Source organism: Neoarius graeffei, chromosome 18 (genome assembly GCF_027579695.1).
Source record: "Neoarius graeffei isolate fNeoGra1 chromosome 18, fNeoGra1.pri, whole genome shotgun sequence".
NCBI classification, from domain to species: Eukaryota; Metazoa; Chordata; class Actinopteri; order Siluriformes; family Ariidae; genus Neoarius; species Neoarius graeffei.
The window spans coordinates 6157902-6183775 of record NC_083586.1 but is presented as its reverse complement, the minus strand read 5'-3'; the positions used below and the strand labels follow the sequence as shown (position 1 = coordinate 6183775).

At 39.8% G+C, this 25874-nt stretch overlaps 5 non-coding genes and 1 pseudogene across 5 annotated transcripts; 4 read left to right on the top strand and 2 right to left on the bottom strand.

Moving 5' to 3' along the window:
* Positions 1-201: 201 nt before the first annotated feature.
* On the bottom strand, positions 202-275 carry trnai-aau (transfer RNA isoleucine (anticodon AAU)). The gene has a single exon. It is a non-coding gene; the product is annotated as a tRNA-Ile (tRNA).
* A 1465-nt stretch (positions 276-1740) lies between these two features.
* trnay-gua (transfer RNA tyrosine (anticodon GUA)) lies at positions 1741-1828 on the top strand. The gene is given in 2 exon segments: positions 1741-1777; positions 1793-1828. It is a non-coding gene; the product is annotated as a tRNA-Tyr (tRNA).
* A 1843-nt stretch (positions 1829-3671) lies between these two features.
* trnad-guc (transfer RNA aspartic acid (anticodon GUC)) lies at positions 3672-3743 on the bottom strand. The gene has a single exon. It is a non-coding gene; the product is annotated as a tRNA-Asp (tRNA).
* A 409-nt stretch (positions 3744-4152) lies between these two features.
* Positions 4153-4264, top strand: LOC132866874 (U5 spliceosomal RNA). The gene has a single exon (XR_009650640.1). It is a non-coding gene; the product is annotated as a U5 spliceosomal RNA (small nuclear RNA).
* A 188-nt stretch (positions 4265-4452) lies between these two features.
* LOC132866865 (U2 spliceosomal RNA) lies at positions 4453-4627 on the top strand (annotated as a pseudogene).
* A 12772-nt stretch (positions 4628-17399) lies between these two features.
* trnat-ugu (transfer RNA threonine (anticodon UGU)) lies at positions 17400-17472 on the top strand. Its single transcript has one exon. It is a non-coding gene; the product is annotated as a tRNA-Thr (tRNA).
* Positions 17473-25874: the final 8402 nt, after the last annotated feature.

Genomic DNA, 25874 nt, shown 5'->3' with positions numbered 1-25874 from the left:
GAGGCAATCTCATGCGTGTATTTGAATTTCCTGCATCCTGCAATCAGTTGAGTTACTGTATCTCAATGGCACATCCAGATACAAGGAATCGATTGATATTTTGCAAAACAACCAGAGAAGCTCTTGTTTTGCAGAACATTTCCCTCAACAGAAAAAGGCTTCCCCTGTCCTGACAACAACAGGACCTGTAAAGGAGAGAACTGGCCAGTACAGGGATTGAACCTGTGACCTTGGTGTTATTAGTACCACACTCTAACCAACTGAGCTAACTGGCCAAAAAAAAAAATTGTCATGGCTGCTGAGGTGCTTCACTAAATAGTGACGAGGCAGTGACTTTGCCTTGAACAGGTGTCTTTTCTCTTGATTATTGTTTTGAAGCCCACAGTTCGACCCACTCACATACAGTATTCACACAGGGGGATGAAAATCCCAACATCCAGTCTGAAAAACGTATTCTATCTACTGAGCAAAGTCAGCATGGATAGCTTTAACAATGTGAAAGAAAGATGCACACCTACTTCCCTTCTTCAACATGGTGGTCCAAAAGCCACCATGTGCTCTGAAGAACCACTTCTCACCAACCTCGACCCAATTGCTCACACTGAACAATAAAGCAACATCTGCTTCCTGAAACATGCGTCAAAAGAACGTATTTCCTGGTAGCTCTCTTTTTCTCAATCCTCTCTCTCTTTCTCTCTCTTTGATGATGATTTAGTCCTGACTTTTTTTACCATGGACATCAGGCAGAAAAATGGCAAAGTCACACAGTTCAGAAAAATGGCAAAGTCCCACAGTTCAGAAAAATGACAAATTCCCACAGTTCAGAAAAATGACAATGTCCCACTGCTCAGTTTTACCATGGGCATCAGGCGGAAAAATGACAAAATCCCACAGTTCAGAAAAATGGCAAAGTCCCACTGCTCAGTTTTACAATCACACAAACCTTCTTTACTGAGCTAGGACAATAATTGTAGATCTGACTGTGGAAACAACAGTGGTGATGATAGTGATACGCGGTCACGTGGTTCCTCAGCCGCAAAAAGAAAAACAAAACAAAAACACGAGTCAGCATTTCAAATTTAAGTAACTTCATTACCAGCATGAGCAGAGATCAATTTTCAGATCTTTTTTTGAGAATATCTAGAAGCAATTACACTGTACGGCCACACGAAGTCATTAAAGTACCAACAAGTTTTCCTGTCCTTGCACTTTGCCCTGACTGAGCAATTCTCTTTATGCTCTCATCTCTGTGAAGGCCACTGGTAAATTGGTGAGGACAAGCCTACAACGTTTGAATAAATCCATTTGATTAAATCAGAATAGGAAATAAAGCCTCAAGGTCCGGAATACTAAAAATGAATACTGTTTTAATAGAACCTGGAGTTCGACTGGAGTTTTGTGTACGGAGTATCACAGTCATCGTCAACACAACTTCTCTGGAGTTTGCTTTCACATTTGCCAAAATGCCCGAAACAAACAAGATCCATTCATTTGTTTCTGTTCTTCTGAAACTGAGCTTTTCATCAGCCTTAAAAGACTGAAGAGAAATCACTATTTATTATAGATTTTCTAAATTATTTCATTGCGTTGCGTATTGCGGGTGCACATAATTTGGTAGGTTAAGCCAGCTTGTGCAAAACGAGTTTTGGCACAAAACAATATATATGCCGTATATTAAAAGCAAGCGCTGTTGGAGATGTTGCTTGACAGCTCACTCAGCAGAAAAGCACTTCAGGGTACCCTTCGATAGCTCAGTTGGAAGAGTGGAGGACTGTAGTTGCTTGTGATGGCCATCCTTAGGTCGCTGGTTAGAATCCGGCTTGAAGGAAGCATTTGTTCCGACAGAGAGTCTGATGCTATTTTAATAATAAAGATGGGGAGGTGGGGGTTAAAAAAGAAACACACACCAAGACTTTTTCCTGACCAGGAATCGAACCCAGGCTGCGGCGGTGAGAGCGCCAAATCCTAGCCACTAGACCACCAGGTAGTGACCAGAGGCAAACGGGAATGCCCACAGGACCTCTGAGGACCACCCGTGGCTGGGTGTAATACCTTTGAGGCGCCATGTACTGTCTGGGCAAAGTACCTCTGCGGTCCTCGAGTGGCTTGGGGTGGTACCTTTGTGAACCTGTCGTCACGTCTGTGTCCGGTACCTTACAAGCTTCTCGTGGCCGGGCGCAGTTCCTCCGAGGCCCTCCGGTGGATGTCCCTCTGGTGCTTCTCAAGGCTGAGTGCAGTACTTTTGGCTGGGCACAGTACCTTTGGGGCATCTGCAAAAATAAGGCAAATTTTAACTTACATCTTCACAAATTATTCTCTGGGATAGGATTCTGTCGTTTTTACAAGTTTGACTGACCTTGACATCTCGCCCAATGTTATTGCAGTTTTTCTGGCAGGTTGCTCCTTTTGATGCCAGCTTATTGTGCTGATACTACAAGGAGCAAACAAATGGGAATTTAGTGATATTCATTCACCAAGGCAGGTAACTCTTGCTAAGTTGCATAACAGTTTACTACTTTTAACACATCACTCAATTTTGTAGCCTCATAGCAAGTCACACATTCACAGCTAGCTTACATGAGTGACCAAATTGCTTCACGCACTGCATCCTCTCACAATTTCCCCCGGGGAATTGTCCGGTCTAGTTATTGTTGTTGTTCTTATGAAATTAGTGTTCATAATGAATTATATATGACTATTTAACAATGTCAAGTGTATAACCATTTTAAGTGTACAAACATTCACGAAAAATATTTTTAAAGTTTCTGTCATGTGGTGCACTCCCCACTGGCTGTGAGTCGTTGGTGCCCCTGGGCACTGTGCCGCAGGCCCATATAGTTAATCCGGCCTTGTCAGCAATAGCCAGTCATTACAATTTAATTTACAACTTTCCAAATAAGACTTAGATCAAGTTTCTCCTGCCTTTCCTGTCTCTGTCTACATGCTCCTGGGGAGACTCCCAGAGTGTCCGGGAGACTAGGGATGTCTGAATTGTTTAATTTTGTTATTTAGTCTAGTCTTAGTACCCCACAGCAACCTCATAACTTTGGCCAACCAAAGCAACATTGGATTGGGGGTCGAGCGCGTGAGCCAATGGAAAAATCCAGGCTGCCAGTTCTCACTATCACGAGGGAGGTTTGCTAACGCTCCATGTGCAAAGATAGGTTAGCAGGCATCCATTAAATTAGCTAACTTAATTTTCTGATATTTACCTAAAAGCTAAAAACACAGAAAACCTTTTTTCGTCTGACTTTTACTAGACTTAGAAATAGAATATTATTAGAAGAACATTATCATCAGAGGGTCTACCATTGGCAATTTATAATAGTCATAATTGACATTAACATTGACTTTAGGCATATTAAAGTTTGGTCTATAGTCACTGGATTTATCAAGATCTGTTACAATTAATAAGATTTAATTGACACAAAATGTGGTCATTCATATATATACACACGAGACATGCTCAAGGGCACTTCAGCCCAACACCACCCCATGTTAACTGAACTACATGTCTTTGAACTGTGGGGTTAACCAGAGCTGACACAGGCAGAACACGCAAACTCCACACAGAAAGTTCCGGCAGCCGCAAACCCAGAACCTTCTTGCTGTGAGGCGACAGTGGGAACCACTCCATCCCCCTGCTGCACAAGTTAATAGATTTTTAAAGTCTCCCCGTCGGGGAATCGAACCCCGGTCTTCCGCGTGACAGGCGGAGATACTGTCCACTATACTAACGAGGATAACGCAACATGATAACGCAAATTGCTAAAAAAATTTATCAATAAAAAAATGTGGTATGGAAAGCACTTACTGCTGGGGTCAACAGCGTTCCTGTCAATAATCAAACTCCAGCTGATGTTTTCATATTTAATTTATAGGCTACATCCGTGATATTGGACAGATCACACAGCACTCAACTGTTCCTTTTCAAAATTCAACACCCCCCCATCCCGCTTGCTTATCTATCTATCGATCGATCGATCGATCGATCTTTCTTTCAAAAAAGCTCATTCGTCAGACATTTCCCTGCCTGTGTGCAATGGCTAATAAAGCTGTAAAGGTGTAAGAGATTGGCCCGGGCCACCTTACCCTATACCAGCTTTCTGCACCTCCAATCCAGTGTCACTAACCTGATCCAGTGTTAAGTGCAGCTCAGGTTTCTCTTCATTGACGTATAAATCTTTCGCCTTTTACTAAAGATTGCTGGAGAGAAATGTTAATGAGTTCAATATATTTTTGTAGGCTTTGCTCTAGCAGAGCTGAACATTTTTAGTCAACAAATGTTAGAACAGTTGATTTTTTTGCAGAGAAGTATCTCCCACACGCCCCAAAAGGCGATGTTTCTCTTCAAAAGGATCCAGCTGTTGGGGGCGGAGTCTAGGTGTGTTTACCTTTCTGGATTTTAATATGTGGAAGTGGTATATTTAAAACCATTAGCTGCAGTAAGTTATCATTTTTCCGCGTTTTGTTTAGAATCGAGTGTGGTATTTATTGTACTCAATTTCATATCTGATTTGTTCTCTAAACGAGAGCGTAATATTAAGCAGATTTTTTTAGAACAAGGAGTTGGGGTAGGAATTTGCTCTTTCAGTTCCATATACCAACCTGATGTGGTAGTACTTATTTGTTCTAGAAAAAGTTTTTTTTTTCTTACTTGATACACTCTTTAAACGAAGCTGATAAATGGGTTATTTTTTAGAGTAGAGAATAAAAATAAGAATTTCTTTCTTTTATTCAATACTTTCTTATGGTAATATAGTAGATTTAGGAATGGTTACCTTATTTTAAAAAAGAAAGGAAAAAAATCTTTGTTTTGCCTGCCCTTTTCCCTATTTTCTGGTTTTCTCCATGCTCAACAACACAGGTGTAGAATTGGGTGTGGGCGGTATGGGAGAGAAATGTTAACGAGTTCAAAGTATTTTTGTAGGCTTTGCTCTGGTAGAGCTGAATATTTTTGGTTATCAAGTGTTAGAACTATTGATCTTTTTGCATGGAAGCATCCCCACATACACTCTACAAGGCGATGTCTCTCTTCAAAAGGATCCAGCTGTTGGGGGCGGAGTCTAGCTGTGTTTACCTTTCTGGATTTTAATATGTAGAAGTGGTATATTTAAAATCATTGACGGTAGTAAATTATTGCTTTTCGGACTTTTGGTTAAGTTTAAGCGTGGTATTTATTCTTATCAATTTATTATCTGTTCTGTAAATGAAAACGTTAGAGCAAGGATCTGGAATAGGGGTTTGCTCCTATCATCCTCATATTATAGTATCTTCAGAAATAATGCTTTTGCTCAAAAAAGGATTTTTTTTTTTTTAATTCTTGTTTGACATTTTTTAAGTGAAGTTGATAAATGTTTTTTTTTTCTAGAGTAGAGAATTAAAATAGGAATTTGGCTCTTTTATTCTATACGCTCATGTGGTATTGTAGTAGATTTAAGAATAGTTACCTTATTTAAAAAAAAGAAAGAAAAAAATCTTTATTTTGCCTGCTCTAACTTTTTCCCTATTTTCTGGTTTTCTCCATGCTCAACAGCACAGGTGTAGAATTGGGTGTGGGCGGTATGGGCGTGTCCCTACCAATATTTCTGATTGAAGAGAAAAAATCCCGCCCCGTGCGCGGTACACAAAGGGTTACTGTAGGTTTCCACTGGGCGAAACACCACGCCCAATTCGCTCATGAATATTCACTCTGGGGGCGCGGTCGCGGTGTCAATTAGCAAGTGCGGTTGCTGTGATGATGATGATGATGATGATAGTTTATTTCAAACATGTAAACAAACAATGATTAAATAAGCAGATAACAAGAAAAACAAAACAGCATTTGCAACAAGAACACGTAAAAAGCCACTAAATTAGAAAATAAACCTTAAATAATATAGGTAATAATAATATATCAAAATCAAAACAAAAGAAAACAAGACAAAAATACAAAAATACATTCCATGTCCGAAAAGGAGTGGGCTGAAGTAAAAACTTATTTAATCCCACCCTCTACTTTAGTCAATATAAATTGATTATCGAGCTTCCTTTATATATATATATATATATATATATATATATATATATATATATATATATTACTTCAACTATTCAGATATCAATTCTCTATAACTATATCATATAATTAATTAATTATATGTGTATATCCATATGTCTACACTCAAGTTTACTACAAATACCACACTCACAATGGAGAACAAAATAAAACAAAACAAATAGATGAAGACTTAAAAAAGAATAAAAAGAAAATTTACACAATAAACAGCCAGTTATGATTAATCCCCTTCATCCTTATACCTTGTGAAAATCACATTTTTGTACATCTTTTTAAAACGCTTCATGTCTGGACATCCCTTGAGCTCCTCATTTAAACTGTTCCACCGCTTTACCCCACAAACAGAAATACAAAAACTTTTCTTGGTTGTGCGCACCCTATAATTTTTAAATTTAAATAAACCCCTTAAATTATAACTCCCCTCTCTTTCAGTGAACAGTTTTTGAATATTATGTGGTAGTTGATTATTGTTTGCTTTGAATAATATTTGTGCTGTTTGATAGTCCACCAGATCTGCAAATTTCATTATTTCTGACTGTAAGAATAATGTATTTGTGTGATCCCGATAACCAGCCTTGTGTATAATCCTTATTGCTCTTTTTTGGAGAATGAATAATGAATGTATTGTATTTTTGTAATTATTGCCCCATACCTCTGCACAGTAACTTAAATAAGGTGAAACCAGGGAACAGTAAAGAATCCGGAGTGAATTGTGATCTAGAAACTGTTTGACTTTGTTTAATATTGCAATACTTCTTGATACTTTGGATTGTATGTTTTTTATCTGTGGTTTCCAGCTAAGTTTTTCATCAATAGTTGTTCCAATAAATTTGATTTCCTTAACTCTTTCTATAATAACCCCATCTATTTGAATATTTAGTTGTGTGTTTGTTTTGTTGTTACCAAATAATATTACTTTGGATTTGTTCAGGTTTAATGATAATTTGTTACTGTTGAACCATGTTATTAATTTACTTATTTCTGTTGTGATCTCCTGCAATAGTTCCATTAAATTATCACCAGAAAAGAGGATATTTGTATCGTCAGCAAACAAGACAAGCTTCATTACTTTAGATACACTACATATGTCATTGATATATATAATATAAAAAACTTTGATCCTAACACTGACCCCTGGGGAACACCACAAGTTATGTCCAAACATGCAGGAAGAACAATCTCCCAGCTTCACAAACTGTCTCCTGTTACTTAAGTAGCTTTTAACCCAGTTTAAAACTATACCCCTGATGCCATATCATTCCAGTTTTTTTTTATTAATATGTCATGATTTATTGTATCAAATGCTTTCTTTAAATCAATGAATATTCCAACTGCATGTTTTTTCTGCTCTATGGAATTGGTGATTTCTTCAACTAATTCTATTAAAGCCACTGATATTGATCTATGTGCTCTAAATCCATATTGACTGTCAATAAGTAGTTTATGTTTGTCAATAAATTTATCCAATCGGTTATTGAAAAGTTTTTCGAGAATTTTGGAGAATTGCGGAAGTAGTGAGACAGGTCTGTAGTTTGTGAAGCGGTGTTTGCTCCCAGTTTTGTACAGAGGAATGACTTTTCCTGTTTTCATTCTGTATGGAAATCTACCAGTTAGAAATGACAAATTGCATATATATATGTGAATGACTTGGATATTCCATCAATAAAATTTTTCAATATCATCATGTCAATGTCATCACAGTCGGTAGATTTTTTTGTTCATACATTTCCCAACAATATCAACAATTTCTTTTTCTTCCACTGCTGTAAGGAACATTGAAAAAAGAATTATTATCCATCAAATTGCCCAGATTTTCAGCAGATGTTCCTGGATCCGGGATTTGTTCCACTAAGTTTGGTCCTACGTTTACAAAGTAATGGTTGAAAATAATGGTTATATTCATATTTGTCATTATTAAGAAAGTACTTTGGATAATTTAGATATCTTGACCCATTTTTTATAATACTGTTCAAAGTGCTCCAAATTACTTTGATATTATTTCTGTTATCGTTTAATAATTTCTTATAATATTCTTTCTTAGCAGCCCTTATAATATTAGTTAATTTATTTTTATATTTTTTATATCTATCCTCTGCCTGTTTAGTTTTCTGCTTTATGAACTCTCTATTGAGGTATTTCACTCACGTGACCAAGTCATGTGATGCTGCCATTTTGGACGGCATGGCTCGAATCAATTTGAATGCGAGGAAGGCGACAAACGAAAAACATAAAAGAAAAAGGAGCGAGATGCAGAAAACACCTTCACTATCCAGCGACGTAGGGCATTTACAGGGCGAGCAGAGGGAGAGGTATTTGCAAAAATTGAGGTTAGCAGGCTTAGAGAACGACGTTTACCTGCTTCCACCAGGATTGTTCACTGACAGCTAAGGTTTGTTCACATTTTCATTTACTTTCGGTCCTCAGGATAAACAAAATGTTATTAAATGTCATTGAAATAACTTCTTAGTCTGTTGAGACATGGCCCGTTATAAGTTTTTCCTTTACTGTATTTACTAGTTTACTGAGCGCGCTCCGGGGCTCGCTGGCCGGCTAGCTAGCGCTCCGGGGCTGGCTGGCCGGCTAGCTAGCGCTCCGGGGCTGGCTGGCCGGCTAGCTAGCGCTCCGGGGCTGGCTGGCCGGCTAGCTAGCGCTCCGGGGCTCGCTGGCCGGCTAGGTAGCGCTCCGGGGCTCGCTGGTCGACTAGGTAGCGCTCCGGGGCTCGCTGGTCGGCTAGCTAGCGCTCCGGGGCTGGCTGGCCGGCTAGCTAGCGCTTCGGGGCTCGCTGGCCGGCTAGCTAGCGCTCCGGGGCTGGCTGGCCGGCTAGCTAGCGCTCCGGGGCTGGCTGGCCGGCTAGCTAGCGCTCCGGGGCTGGCTGGCCGGCTAGCTAGCGCTCCGGGGCTGGCTGGCCGGCTAGCTAGCGCTCCGGGGCTGGCTGGCCGGCTAGCTAGCGCTCCGGGGCTGGCTGGCCGGCTAGCTAGCGCTCCGGGGCTCGCTGGCCCAGTAAACTAGTAAATCCAGTAAAGGAAAAACTTGAGACGGAAAGGTTTTAACAGTCATCCAAATGACTGAACGTAAACATTGCTACAGTAACATACTAGCTACTGTTGTTGACATTAGCTAGCTTGCCGTCCAAAATGGCGGACACCGGGGCGTCACGTGACCCTGTGACGTCAGGTGAAATACCTCAATACAATGTATTTTTCTTTTTACAGGCATTTTGTAAACCCCTTGTAATCGATGGACATACTGTATGTTTGACTTTTTTACTGTAATGAACAATTGGACAATTTTTATTATATAATGATATAAATATCCTCAAGAATTCCTCATATGCTTTATTTATGTCTTTTAGTCAGTATATTTCATCCCAATTTTGTGCCAGCAAGTAATTTCTAAAAAAAGTTAATTGATTCCTCTGATCTAAGTCGTCTGAAAAGTTTTGTGTTTTCTGGTTTATTATTCCCAAATTTTGTTTCATAAACTGAGAAAACTGGTAAATGATCACTGATATAATTTATCAATAGTCCACTTACTAAATTGTCATTAAAACTGTTAGTGAATATATTGTCTATGAGGGTGGCTCCATGTGAGGTGATTCTGCTGGGTCTAGTAATTTTTGGGAAAAAGGCCATACTGTACATTGTGTTGATAAAATTGTCTGTCATTTTGTGTTTATTTGGATTGAGCAGGTCAATATTGAAGTCTCCACATATGAAGACTGTTTTGTGACTCACTTCTGAAAACATTTCCTCTATCCAGTTATTGAAGACCTCAATACTAGAATCTGGAGCTCTATATATACAACTAACAATTACATTTTTATGTTTCTCTCTGCAAATTTCAACTGTTATGCATTTCAGTGTGTAGTCAATTACTGTTGATATACTTTCCATCACATTGAATTTCAAGTCCCTATTCACAAATATGGCCACGCCCCCTCCACTCTTGTTTTGTCTATTTACGTAGTTGAATTCATAGCCCTCCAGCTCAAAGTCCATGCCTTTGACGTTATGTATCCAAGTTTCAGATTTTGCTACAATGCTGAACGGATGTGAAAACTGATGTAGATATTCCTTGATGAGATTGAAATTTGCATACATGCTTCTGCTATTGAAGTGGATAATTGAGAGTTTGCCATCAGCTTTAATGCTCCGATTGAACTGTTCATCAGTGTAATAACAGCAGTTGTTGTTAATGGCAGAGAAGAAATTATTGTCTGGGTCTATATCATATTCCAAATCCTGTGATTTGTGATCAGTGTACACAAACGATTGTAGTTCCAGTAAATCCTGTTCCGTAATCCTCTGAGATGTGTGGCTTATGGTCCCGCTCATGATGGTCACTGATACTTTTCCAGGTCCACGATATTTTTAACAACCAATACTTTGGCCTCCTCAGGTGTACCATTTAGCTTAATAAACACCTTGCAGTTTGTCGTCCAAGTGTTCTGAATCTTCTGTTTCTTTAAGGTGTGTGCATTCCTGGCTATATCTGCATTTTGTTTGGTCAGATGCTCGTTTATGTAGACACTGGATCCCTTTAGCTTGTACGCTTGCTTTAATAGTGCAGTCTTATGTTTCCTGTTGACAAACCTCATGATGATGGTCTGCTTGTCGCTGGTGTTCCTCCTTGGTAGCGGGTGGCAAACCTCGATGTTATCGCAGTCCAGGCGAATTCCCTTGGACTGCAGGAAAGCAGATACCTGTTGCTCCATGGAGCTTGCATCCAGATCTCCGGGCTCCTCCCCGCTGATAGCTTTTATCAGCGGGGGGAGCCCGGGGAGCTGGATAATAGATATTTGGGCTCCTTGGAGCCCGGGGAGCTTTGATAGATATTTGGGTTTAATTCAAATAGTGGCTGTTTTCACAAATGTGCTGCTTTGAATGTGGCAAAAGAAATGTGATCTTGACTTGGCTGAAAGTGCAGATGATTCAGATGGTTTGCAAGATGACAAGAAAGTTTTTCTCTGTAAAATGCAAGCATGGGGGCAGTTGGTGTTCTGGAGAATGCAGGCAGCGGTCCTACGACCACTTACATGCAAAGCAAGCACTCTACCAATTGAGCTAATTCCCCTACTGTGGTTCAAGGTTTGTCCAACTAACAACTGCAAGCCCCCAACCTGCCCTTCCTGGCCTGCTCATTGCTCTCTGGAACCATACCTGAGTTTCCATTGGTTGTTTGTTTATTGTCAAGTGGGCTACTGCTCAGAAGCAGACTTTTGTTCTGGGGGAGTGTATTCTGACTCCCATTTGCATGAATACCAGGTGGTAAGCTTCAAGTGTTTTGCCACTAAAACAACCCAATCTCCTCACATGGAGTCCCTGGCATGCTTCTCACACTTTTGGGGCATGCCTCAGGAAGCATTTGTTGCTTCATTGTTCAATGAGAACAGTTGGCTGGAAGGTGGTGAAAAGTGCCTTTTCACGACAGCAGCTTGCTTTTCACCAGCAGGTTTAAGAATACAAGCAGGTAAGCATCATATTTTCATTTTGTAAAAGCTGTCTCAGCTGACTTTGCACTCGAGCGAGTTAGAATTTCATAGTGGATGGTGGGAATATGACAAGCCTGTTGAAAAATGTGATTTGAAGATCCTGAGGTCAGTCAGCAATTCAAGAAATAAAGCCAAGCAAACTGAAAGGAATCTGTGATAGCTCACCTTTGGAGCTCATCAGAGGAGCATATCAGCAGAAAAGTAGTGTGCAGTTAGTTGATTTGGTCATTGTTACAAACAGTGCCAAGGTTGTGGGTTTAATCCAAATAGTGGCTGTTTTTACAGATGTGCTGCTTTGAATGTGGCAAAAGAAATTTGATCTTGACTTGGCTGAAAGTGCAGATGATTCAGATGGTTTGCAAGATGACAAGAAAGTTTTTCTCTGTAATATGCAAGTAAGGTGGCAATTGGTGTTTTGGAGAACATGGGTATCCATCCCACTACCTCTTACATGCAAAGCAAGCACTCTACCACTTGAGACAATTCCCCTGCTGTGTTTCAGGGTTTGCCCAACTAACAACCGCAAGCCCCCCCCAGCCTGCTTATTGCTCTCTGGAACCATGCCTGAGTTTCCATTGGTTGTTTGTTTATTTTCAAGTGGGCGACTGCTCAGAAGCGGACTTTTGTTCTGGGGGAGTGTATTCTGACTCCCATTTGCATGAATACCAGGTGGTAAGCTTCAAGTGTTTTGCCACTTAAACAACCCAATCTCCTCACAAGGAGTCCCTGGCATGCTTCTCACACTTTTGGGGCATGCCTCAGGAAGCATTTGTTGCTTCATTGTTCAATGAGAACAGTTGGCTGGAAGGTGGTGAAAAGTGCCTTTTCACGACAGCAGCTTGCTTTTCACCAGCAGGTTTAAGAATACAAGCAGGTAAGCATCATATTTTCAGTTTGTAAAAGCTGTCTCAGCTGACTTTGCACTCGAGCGAGTTAGAATTTCATAGTGGATGGTGGGAATATGACAAGCCTGTTGAAAAATGTGATTTGAAGATCCTGAGGTCAGTCAGCAATTCCAGACATAAAGGCAAGCAAACTGAAAGGAATCTGTGATAGCTCACCTTTGGAGCTCATCAGAGGAGCATATCAGCAGAAAAGTAGTGTGCAGTTAGTTGATTTGGTCATTGTTACAAACAGTGCCAAGGTTGTGGGTTTAATCCAAATAGTGGCTGTTTTTACAGATGTGCTGCTTTGAATGTGGCAAAAGAAATTTGATCTTGACTTGGCTGAAAGTGCAGATGATTCAGATGGTTTGCAAGATGACAAGAAAGTTTTTCTCTGTAATATGCAAGTAAGGTGGCAATTGGTGTTTTGGAGAACATGGGCATCCATCCCACTACCTCTTACATGCTAAGCAAGCACTCTACCACTTGAGACAATTCCCCTGCTGTGTTTCAGGGTTTGCCCAACTAACAACCGCAAGCCCCCCCCAGCCTGCTTATTGCTCTCTGGAACCATGCCTGAGTTTCCATTGGTTGTTTGTTTATTTTCAAGTGGGCGACTGCTCAGAAGCGGACTTTTGTTCTGGGGGAGTGTATTCTGACTCCCATTTGCATGAATACCAGGTGGTAAGCTTCAAGTGTTTTGCCACTAAAACAACCCAATCTCCTCACATGGAGTCCCTGGCATGCTTCTCACACTTTTGGGGCATGCCTCAGGAAGCATTTGTTGCTTCATTGTTCAATGAGAGCAGTTGGGTGGAAGGTGGTGAAAAGTGCCTTTTCAGCACAGCAGCTTGCTCTTCACCAGCAGGTTTAAGAATACAAGCAGGTAAGCATTGTATTTTCAGTTTGTAAATGCTGTCTAAGCTGACATTGCACATAAGCGAGAGTTAGAATTTCATAGTGGATGGTGGGAATATGACAACCCTGTTGAAAAATGTGAGTTGGAGATACCGAGGTCAGTCGGCAATTCCAGACATAAAGGCAAGCAAACTGAAAGGAATCTGTGATAGCTCACCTTCGGAGCTCATCAGAGCAGCATATCAGTAAACGCTGTCTAAGCTGACTTTGCACACTAGCGAGAATTAGAATTTTAGATTTGATGCTAGTATGATCTTTTATTGCCATGATGGAGTTTGTGGAGGAAATGCAGCTTTTGCTAATTAGACCTGTTGCACTGGAACAGAGTAAATATCCACCATGTTGCACTGTGTGCAGGAGGAGAACCTGAAGACGGTGCTGATGAACCCGACCAGCGCCTTGGTGCAGACTAACTATGTGGGAACCAAGCAGGCAGACACAGTCTACTTCTTGGCCATAACACCCCAATTTGTGATGGAGGTGGTCAAAGCCGAGAGTCCGGATGGCATCCTGCTCTCCATGGGCGGACAAACGGCACTCAACTGTGGTGAGACCTGTTCTGAATTATATCTCTACATGTGTAGATATAGAGTGGCAGCTACAATTATCAACAGTACATAATTACTGACACCTTTTCAGATTTACCAATTGAAAACAATTTTACAAAGGTGAGTTTCAGTTACAACAGTTTTTATTGATTAAGAAATCAACCGGAAGACACCCCTCGCCCTTTGATCCTGTCGTCTGATGACACAGCTCGTTACCTGAGATGGATTTTTTTTAGCACGATCAGCAAGTTGAGGAAAACCCGAATGCTCTCATCGCATGTAAGTATGGTGGAAAGATCATAGACATGTTTTTACTTATCAAATTCACCGATATTTCATGATATCCTTGTTGAAACCTACTTTGTTTCTTACTCTTTCATTTGACAGTCGGCATTTTGTATCTTATCACGCGTTTGAGAAGTCATGTGAGGTGTTGATCATCGTGATCACTTTCACCGGTGTCCACCATTATCGACACCCTGTGGAATTAAGTGACATTTACCACTGTTATGGATCGATCTTTGTGTAGCATTGTTGAAGCAGATGAAGTACTTTAAAAAATATATAAGTGCTGTGATTTATCATAATTTTTTCCTGATTCATAACAGAATGGAATGCTTAGAGAGTATTTGGAATCTGATTGAAATAAATAGAATTAGACCAAAATCAAATTCCTAGTGTATATATATATATATATATATATATATATATATATATATATATATATATATATATATATTATAAATTACATGCTTGAAATATTCAGGTTTTTCTATTCCATTTAGAATTTTTTTTCGCAGTTTGTTGTAAATATCTACCATTTATTACAATATCAGACATTTTATATTTTTAGATATAGAAATATAAAGTTTTGGTGCGAGAACTGACATGCGACCTTTTACCTGGATTTTCATGTGGTTATAATATCAATTGCCTGTTGACATTTATTGGTAAACTACAAACCTAGAAATTAATGCAAACAACAATGAGTGATTTAACAAAATTTAATGTACAAAAGTACTTAGAAAGTGGGTAGAAAGTGGAACAAAAAGATTTTCTGACACAGGTTAAACATTATCAGTTCATTTGTTTACAACCATTAGGATTACTTCCTCATTTACCTAAGCACTGACTTCGATATATTTATATAAAACATATTTTGGACTTAATACAAGTCTACATAAAAAAATTAAATAAAAACTGTTTTGTTAACTTAATTCCACATACCATTAAAAAAATAATTCTCATCTCGATGTCAATAATTGTGGAACGGTGTCGATAACTGTGGAACGGTGTAACATCATCTGACATGCTAAGTAATCGGGAATCAACTTAATTTTTTCCAGTGGAAGTTTGAGTGACTATTCATGCACAATTTATGTATTGAAAGTCTCTTCTACTTTTGCAATGGCCAAAAGATCATTAAGGTGTCGATGACTGTAGCCGCAGCTCTAGTTCTGGATACTTAGGAGTAGTGGTAGGAGTGGTGCTGTTTCAGATTGGCGTACTGCAGCAGTACGGTGTGAAGGTTTTGGGCACACCTGTAGAGGCCATCATCGCCACAGAGGACAGACAGCTGTTTGCTGACAAGCTGAAGGAGATCGATGAGAGGATCGCCCCCAGTGTGGCTGTGGAGTCGGTGAGCCCTACTCTTCTCTCGTTACACTCCACACATGTATATCCAATATCCAGCACACGATATTCCCAGTCACCCGCTTTTAAAGGCCTATATAGATCAAATGGGTGTGCTTTTATACGAATGTTTGCATGTGTAACATTATTTATGATAATATTTACTCAGCATGTAATGATATATTGCAATGATAAATCGTGATACATATTTATGACGATTTGAAGAAATGAATTACAAAACAATATCAGCTGTGAGCTACTGCTCACTTACGTATCCCCTCGCTCTCGCTTATATCAGAATACAAGCAATTGAAGGAATAGGACACTTATTTTGAATGTTGACGTCAACAAATAATTAACCCTGAAACAAGTAAGTAAAGAGCAGTGTTCTCCCCAGGTATTTCAAATAGCATCCTGGTAAACTGTCATTTTGAAATAGCATTTTGCTTCTTGAAATAGCGTCTAAATCCACCGTATATATTTCATAAATACATTCAGTCAGTAAACAGATAGTCGATGTGCGACAGACCTGAAAACGGTATACACAGTATAGAACCCCAAGCTGAAGCTCAGTACCAAATAGCAGTTGTGATTTGTAGTTGCTGAGAAAAGTGTTTCGAAAATTTTGTAAATCCACCCTATATGTTTCGTAAATACATTCATTTGGTAAACAGGAAGTCAATGTGGGACAGACCTGAAAATGGTATACACAGTATAGAACCCCAAGCTGAAGTTTGGTACTAAGTGGCTATGATTTGTGGTTGCTGAGAAAAAGGGTGTTTCGGATGGAAGGAGATACAGATGGACAGACGGAGGTAAACCAGTATATTCCCCCTTCTTTGGAGTGGGGGTATAAAATAAATGAATTGTAATTATCAGGCTGTGTAATCACTAAGATAGATAGATAGATAGATAGCTCCCAAGCTGGGAATTTGTTTTGTTGCAGCAGCAAGTTATCAAACATGTGAAAAGAAAAAGACACACTGTGCAACATAAAATAGAATTAAAAAAAGAACAAGCTGACTTTACAATATACAGATAAAAATGTAACAATAAAAAAAAAACTAAATATGCACTTTGTACGTGACTGTGCATTAATAGTGCTAAAATCAAGAATTGTGATAAATGAAGATAAAAACTGTGCAAAAGTGTCAGTATTGAATGGAAGACAAACAAATAAAAACAAATCAACTCTAACAGTGCAAATGACTAATGACCCAAAACTATACCTCTTCAGGTAGCTTTTTTTTGCCATGATCTGGATTCGAACCAGGGTTGCTGTGGCCACAATGCAGAGTACTAACCACTATACGATCACAGCAAACCACTCTGAGATAATCATACTAGCTTTCAAGACCATACTACTCATAGTTTTCAAGTTCTGATCCGGAAACAAAACCTCCCCCTCAGACGAACCTGAGAAACTCAGTCTGATATTGTTTCCATGGAAACATGAAAAATTAAAATTTCTCAAATTTCTTAGTATGAAAAGGCACATCTACATCACCTTCTTAATATGTATACCAAGTTTCAAATCCGTATCATGAATAGTTTTGGATATATGCTCCGGAAACAAACATTGCTCTTAGAAACTAAGTCAAAATCTATTTTTTATGTAAAAATGTGAAAAATACTTGAGAAAGTAGCCAGAATGTACAGTCCACAGCCCACTCTACGATTGACACACTGCATTATTTAAAATGTATGTCCTTTTTTTGTGAGGCAAATAGTAAACAGAAACTAACTGCAGCGAGGAACTAAAGTTGTGAGTGATGTTACAGCAGTTTCTGTGGGCTGTTTTGAGGATCAGCGTAGGGGCTTCAAGGTTCTGCTGTGGCCCCAAGCTTTAGCAGCTGTGAGAGAATTGAGGCTCCATAGCTCAGTGGTGAGAGCACTGGTCTTGTACACCAGGGGTTGTGAATTCAATCCTCACTGGGGCCTATAAGGGATATTTTGAAAGTGGAAAGATAATCCAGATAAAAGAGGGGATATTGAGAACACTGATACCAGAAGGTGAGCATGTGTTGCTCATGATTTTTCATCACCTGAAGACCACTTTCTGCTGGTGATAATTGCCCCAAATGGACAGTTTGAAGATCAGTGAGATCACTGTGGATGTGACTGAGGATCTGAAGGTGTCTTTGGTGTGCAATTTCTGCAAAGCACTTTGCACTCAAATCTCCATCAATGCACGTAGTCAGGTGGTATTTGTTTATATTTGGAGGCTATTTTGCAAAATTTACCAAGTCTTGTTTTTGGTAATAATATACAAGTTCAGATATAAATTCATAAATCTGGACTTCTTGTAATGTTTGTAGGCTGCTGTTTCATAGTTAATTATGCAGGGGAACTTTGTGCATAAAAAGATCCCTGAAACCACATATAGGAAATTGGTATAAAAGTATTGCATCATTAATATGCATTTATTATATCCATAATAGGTGTTATTTGTGGCACACAACCTTTTTACTCAGGTCAAAAGCAGGGTTCATACATTAGATACCCATTTAACCCTAAAAGGACCTAAACTACTGAGTGGGATCAGTTAGAACCTCAGAGGTGGTGTGCTGCTCAGTCTATTCAACTGACATCACTTTCTGCTTTTAGGAGTTTGTTACTCTATAGATTCTTTATCTAAAAGTATGTTTGTTTCAAGATTGATGAAAAAAACTGTTTAACAAGGTGACTGATTTTCTGTTTGGGTCCCATAACTCTGTGAGATTTGTTGCAAAAAATATTTCAGCAAGTTAGTCACTTCTTTGTGTGTCTATCTTTGCCTATCTGTATGTTTGCATGCTTGTCTCAGATGTCTGCCATAATTAAGAATATAACTCTTTCTTACAAATTGTAGATAACTAGTGAACCTGTTAGTTATAGAGTTACTGAAATGTCTGATGCTTATCTGTCCATGCACTCTCCATACAGAACAACAGACAGTCCAGCAGATACAGAGGAAACTGACATTGTCTAGTTGTGAAAGTGACATTGTTTACTTTTGAAAATAGTCCAGTGGCTGTTCTGGTCATAATATGTTACCAATAACTGCTTTTATCTTCGTGTTTTGTGTTTGAATCCTTAGGCAAAGTGTTACTTCTTGACGTAGTTTGGACATAAAAAAAAAACTGCGAGCAGCTTAGTAATAAATGTATCACAGAAATTTCTAAAATGAGAGATTGTGAGCTGAGTTCTGGAATGTAGACAAGCTATAAATATTCTCAAGTTCTGTAGCAATAGTGTAAAATATTTCTGGCTTTTTTATGTTCTCTATGTACTTAAATGTCTCATTTTAAACTTAACTTGATAATATCATGTAAATATATGATTTCTATTCACATAAAGTTAGTAAACGGGTAATTAAAAAAATATATAGATTTTATAATGGACTTAAGTGATACGGATATATGGTGGGGTTTTTTTTACGTTTTTACATGTGATATTTAGCATTTCCTTTTTTGGTGAAAATGGCGATTGCTGACATTACAACAAGTAAAAATAATTTCTTTGGGATGTAAATAAAGGGTTAATACTGAGAAACCAGACTTGGCAAATTTTGCAAAGTAGGTTACATATGCTCCCTGACTAACAGTTGATACGTCAACAACAAAAAAGACCTTGCTATGGAATTTGTTTCACATACAAAGATAATTTAATTATAGCCCTGGTTGAACAGAGCAAAATCAGTAAAGCCAGAGAGATTTTCTGAAGAAAGCAAAAGTAACACGAACCTGCTTTCCTCCACACATCTCATGCAACCATCTCAAACGTTGAAACTTTATTTTGGCCTGTTGGTATAGGACAGAGGTGGGAAACCTTTTTACTATCAAGGGCCATTTTGAGTTTTATAACATCCTGTGGGGGCCAAACTAAATTTTTTAACCCATAACCTCTGCTGAAAATTTTAAGATGCAGCCCATTTATTTTAGCGTTCTTTCATGCTATTCAAATAAAGCAACTTTATGGGTGTAACTTTCTGTTTTAATATTCCCATTTTCTTTTAAAATTTTATCCACCTCTTATTGTTTTAATGTTCTGTTTTTAGTCTTGTATTCTTATTGATTTTATATGTACTGATGTAAAGCACTTTGAGCATTTTATGTAATGAAGAAGCTACAATATATAATATTTTACCAAATTTTATTATTATATCTGGCCGACCTAATGTGAATGCTGGAACTGTTTCTCTTTGGCGAGGCGTCTGATGTCAAATGGTAGAGATGACGATGATACTCGCAGCTGGTTTTCCAGGTTTGGGTCAGTCAGTCTTGAGCGGAACCGATTCTTTGCAAGGGTCAGTTTTGAGAAGAACTGCTCACAGCAGTAGGCTGTCCCAAACAGTGATGCAAAGCAGAGGAAGGTTGTTGTACCTAGCTTTGAGATCATTGTTGCTTTGCAGCTCAGTGATTTCGTGCTGTAGGTTGTCAGGCACATCAGCTGGTTCCACATTGAATGGTGTTGCAAATATGTTCAGGTCCTTCTCATAACTTCTCATCAGCTGGAACCTCTCTCCAAAGGCTTGGAGTAGTTTTGCACACTCCCCAGCATATTCAGATGTCACAGCAGGCTTTTGTTCTTGCAAAGTAGGAAAGTGCACAGTGTTTCCCCTTTCCAGTTGCACTTGTCACTGTCATGGTCCTACCTGTGGGATTCTCTCTTCAGGTAACATCTCCACTCAGCATTACCGGCCATGCCCACAGTCACTTCCTCTTATTAACTTTCAGTGACTGTCATTGGCTGTTGCCAATCACCTGCTTCCCCCTGGGTGTATTTAAGCTGCAGTTCTCCCTAGCCTCAGTGTCAGATCGTCTGCAACTCTCAGCCTGATAACCTGCTCTGTGTTCCTACTACTCTGACTCCTGAAATTGTTCTGTTCTGTTTGACTCTGTCTGCTCTCCAGCCCCGTAACCCTGACCTGCCTTCTGTTCCGTTTGACTCTGTCTGCTCTCCAGCCCCAGTAACCTGATCTGCCTTCTGTCCCCTATCTTGCTACCTGATTTGTGACTCTGTGTTCCAGTTTGCTCTCTAACGCCTGCCTGCTGAGGGACTGCTCGCTTGGAGACTACCTGAAACCCCTGTTCTATCAGCCACAGCTCTCTGACTACACCAGATCTTGTCAGATCTTAGCTGCTAAGCAGGGTCAGGCCTGGTCAGTACTTGAATGGGAGACCTCAGACATCACCACCAGCCATCCCTGCCTCTGGACTTCACCCACACATGTTCTCCCAACTCCCTTTTCCCCTATTATTAATAAACTGTGGTTTGAGCGCATTTGATCTCCTTTCCTGTCTGTTTCGTGACAGTCACAGCTTCAGTTTAACATCAAATGATTTCACATTTGAAAACAGTGAGCTGAAAAGCTGGTTGGGACCTTGGAGCTTAACATTCAGTTCTGAGAGGTACTTGGTAATGTCCACCATGAAGGCCAAATCACACAGCCACTTGCTATCATTGAGTTCTGTGACTGGTTTGCCCTTCAGCTCCATGAACTGCTTTACTTCTTCCCTCAAGTTGTATGTAGAAGCGTGCAAGCATATCTGCATGACTCAGCCACCACACCTCACAATGGTAAACCAGGTCTCCATACTCTGACTCAAGCTCAGTCAGTAGCTCTTTAAACTGGTGACTGTTAAGTCCTCTGCTTTTAATGAAGTTGATGGTGGAAACAACAGTAGTCATCACATTATTGAGCTTCAGGGAATGTGCACACAGGCTCTCTTGGTGTATGATACAGTGGCATACAACCAACTCATTTGGATCCAGACTGAGATGACTCATTTCTTTTTTAACCAACGCAGTCAATCCTTTCTGCATGCCAACCATGGCTGGGGCTCCGTCTGTTGCCGGTCCACTTAGCTTGTCAAACTGCAGTTCGAATTTGTTCATAGCCATAACAACTTGCTCAAACAAATCCTCACCTTTGGTAGTGCCATGCATGGCTTGCAAAGACAGCATTTCCTCTCATGTATCAAACTCAGCTGTAATCCCATGCATATATATATATATATATATATATATATATATATATATATATATATATATGATTGGACTAGGCATTGCCCTGGTTTATTGAGGATATCGGAAAATGGTTACAGCTGTCCAAAGCCCCATAAAGCTGCCCGACATGATTGAAGTGGTGGGCAGAGCTGTCGGCACTCAGACTGTGGCTATTCAGAACTTGAACCGCAACATGGATAACATCATGGAGAAGCTTTTGGCTTTGCAAAGGAAAATGGATCGATTCAGAGACCAGAATGGACAACCAGAGTAGTCATGTAAAAGAATGCGTCTACTTGCCCCAAGACCAAACAATCCCAATCTTATCTGCTTTCGGCCCCCTCTGACAGCACTGGCCTTGGTCAAGGCCATTGCTGGAACAACAACTCCCCCTGAAGATCACTGCAGTGAGATGATCTTGCATTCCTTCCCCCACTTCCCACGGTCACCGCTTTTTACCCCTGGTGTGACAAGCGGATGCACGACCAGTGCCGTCATGGCTGCAGGAATGGACGGCTTCTTGCTTGCGCTGGGTTATTTCCACCCCCCCTCCACCCACTGCCCACCCTCACCTCCCTCCCCTGACCGCCCCCACCCCCCTCAAGTCCTGAGTTTTCATGTTGTAAAGTACTTATTTCGTGCTTATGTGCTGAGGTGTTTTTTTTAATGTTCCCATACTGTACTCCCCACAGGAGCATTTTGTGGGGGTTGCTTTTTCTCCTCCCATCTCCTCATGTTACTCTGTATTTTTTCTTTCCATCCCTGTCTTCCTGTCCTGTCTACTCCCCCACTGTCAATTATATGTATGTGTATATGTATGGACGGGTTGATGGCCAATTTTGCTGGTACTTGTGACTCATGACAATAAAGGGTTCATTCATTCATTCATTCATTCATTCATGTGGTCCTAGTACAAGTACTTCAGTTTTGTCAGAGTTAAGCAGAAGGAAATTAATAAGCATCCAGTGTCTAATGTACTTTACACATTCCTCAATTCAGGTGCAAAAAAAAATTTTCAAACCAATTTTTCATTTATTCACCAACTTTATAGTGTATTTGAGCACATCACACACAGCAAGCCAGGGATTTTCTGATGTAACTTTCATTAGATGAGCACTTGAAGAACAATTCAGCCAAGTGAAATCCCTGATACCCCAGTCCAGATCGACCATTTAAGGTAAAACAGGCTCGTCCAAGAGTTGAACCCAGGACCTCATGCACCCTAAGCGAGAATCATACCCCTAGACCAACGAGCCAAACTTTAAAAGGAAAAAAATTAATTGGGAAAAAAAAAATCTGTCCACTTCTTTCTCCGTGGCAAAAGGTTCAATATCATCCTCAAACAAAAAGCCAACGATTGAGGATGAATTTGAAGAGCTTTCTTGTCTTTTTCAAAAGACTCGGTATCAAGAACACACGCCACTGCAGAGAATAGGATAGAGTCCATGTGGAAACAAAAGAAAATTTTACAGGTACTCTGATGGCTGATTGTTGCTGTTAGATATCCAACTAGTGGTTCAAGTCTGAGAGCGATAGTTGTTTCACAGTTGATGTTGATAACTTTGTTGTTAGCTGGCACTGAATGTGTTGACTTGTGACTAATTTCTCTTTTTTAACCAAATACAGCATCACTGTTGCTTGAAAATTGCCCTAAATAATAAACATGTGACCATTTCTTCTGTTCTGCTGCTAACCATTTATGTCACTAACACAGTGGTGGTGGGCTGAAAGCTTTTCAAAGCACTTCAAAGCTGTCAGGAGTGTTACAGTAAAATTACTTATTGCCCTACTGTGCATGCACTTTGCATTTTGGGGACTTGGCCATGCAGTTTACCTGAAGGACATGCAGTCTGTACCAGGATATGTTGTTGGATGTGCTTTTTCTCAGTACACAATCAAGAAGTGGCACATGTCAAGAGTGTTACGATTTTCAAGTTCCTACATATTTCTAACTTCACCCATCAAGGTCTATCCTATTTTTGAAAGATATTTGCCTGCCTCACAGCAAAACTAGTGCTTCATGAGTTAAATGGACATCCATTTCAGAAAATGTGGATTTTGTAGTACACAGCAAACACAAAATGTAATTTGAGTGAAGTTTAGATTTTTCACCCTTTTGTCACACTCAATGAGCCATTTTTTTTAAATAGGCCATATCTACTATACTGTCACAATTTATTTTCATATATCTGGAGTTTATACCAGCCAAATTTCAAGCGAATCCAATGAGTTTGAAAGAGTACATAATTTTTTTTTTTTTAAATGCAAAACTTTAAAAATAGCTGACTTCCTGTTGAGTGGAGCAAATATAAGCCAGTGTGAAATATGTCTGTCATGGTGATGACAGTGTCCCCACCAAAAACCATGGAGATCGAACAAACTTTGTGACAACTACAGAAATAAACACATTCAAAAATCTAAACATTGCTTGTGTTCGGGGACGCTATGGAGCTCCTCAATCATGCCAAAACCCACACACAACGTACGTTTTTGATTTTTCACAAGTATGAGGCCTGAGCCAAAGATGCATGTGCCACTGGAGGAACAGACCCTCAGGCCCTCAGCCTGCACCTCGGGTTCTCGGGCCCTAATAGTAGTCCTTACGGTTGCAATATGAATTCAATCGGGCCCTTGCACCACAACAATGAACTGCTATAATTCCTAAATGGTTAAAAGAATATTTTTGTTAAATGCCTTGAATTAAAGCCAAACAAAACCCAAAAAGTAAACTCCTTTATACTGACAGATAATATCCATATAAGACATGTTTGAGTGTTCACTTGTTCATATTTGTACCTGTATACTGTGTACAGATTTTATTTTAAAAGGAAAACAGTGTTCCTGTGCACTGTCATCTTCCTCTCTCCAAGATTCAAATATCACATTCTGAGGACAAATCGTGACGTCACTGACTCCAAACCACTGAGCTCTCCATAAAAATCTGGAGCGTTCATAGCCTATTCCCTGCTGTTGAGACGAGTGAAGCCATCTGACTGCTATCTTACCACTCACATCGCATGTATTTGGCTTCTGTGTTAAACTGTCATGTCCAATCAAATTTGCCCCAAGAAAAGTATCTCCTGACTTTTTTCCTTTCATTACCTCTTCTTATTTTCTCAACTTTACCCACATTCCTTAGATATCTTTATAGCACTCCCCTTCACTGTTATTGTTTTTTTTTCCTTTTCCAGTTCAGTCTCTGATCATTTTTTTTGAACGGCTCTTTTACTACTATAATTATTTTTACAGAGATTATTTCAGTTTTTCTTTGTACAGGAAATCATATATTGGATGCTGTCCGGGAAATAAGCCATTGACCGGGAAATATGACCAACCCTGATTTAAGAGTACTTATCAATATACTTGCACTCAATTTAAACTAAAATCATGTTAAAACAGACAATCATGCCCATTTTGTCAATTTGTGCACGTGCCCCAGTAAAAATCAGCTGTACCCCAGTAAGGAAATGTTGAAAGATTTTTGCAACAAACTAGTTTCTTTGGCAGATCATTTATCTACTGTAAGTTGTAGGACAGAGTGTGTTTCAAACTTCTATCGCCTCTTCTTTCTAACTAATTTTCTGATTGGTCTGGGAGATACTCACTGTAAACATAGCGTGCGTGCGGCATGCCATGAGTCCATTTAGCCTACTGGAGAGATGAGTCTACTCTTTGGATGAGTCAGAGAACGGGCTCTGGATGAGTTAAGGTAGTGCAAAGTTTTTGCAACAAAACTAAGCAAACCATATTCTCACAAACCCATTAAACTACATCGAATTAAACAATATTAAATTACTTTTCCAGATGGATATCAGACAGTTCTTCTCACAAAGCAGAGACAGGGGCAGGGAAACAGTGACAGATGAGGAGGAGGGTGAGGGAGGTAAGATTAAGGTTGTAGGCTATGTGCTAGTCAGTCATAACTAACCAGCTAAGTTCGTGAATCGTGAGAGTTGAGGTGACACGTTTAGCATCAGCATGCATTAAAAGCCCAAATGCCAACAATAATTTTTTTGGGGACAGGGATGTGTTTTCCGTCTAGTTGACCTATACCTTGCATAACTTAATCCACGAGAGCATAAGAATTATCCACTTTGCATAGGTTGTCCAGGAACATTAAGGTGCATTGTGCGGGGGGGGGGGGGGGTTGCAGTGCCCCAGTAAAGCTTAATTCCTAGTGATGCCCCTGATCGAGACCCTTGCTCGTGCCAAGGTTCCCAGAAGCCTGACCTAAACCCGTTCAAGAACACATTCCTTGGTGGTCAGAAAGCCGTGCGAGCAGAGCGAAAATAACAGCAACATGTGGAGCCAGCTACATTTTCTCCACATGCTGCACTTTGGTGCCTGAGCCC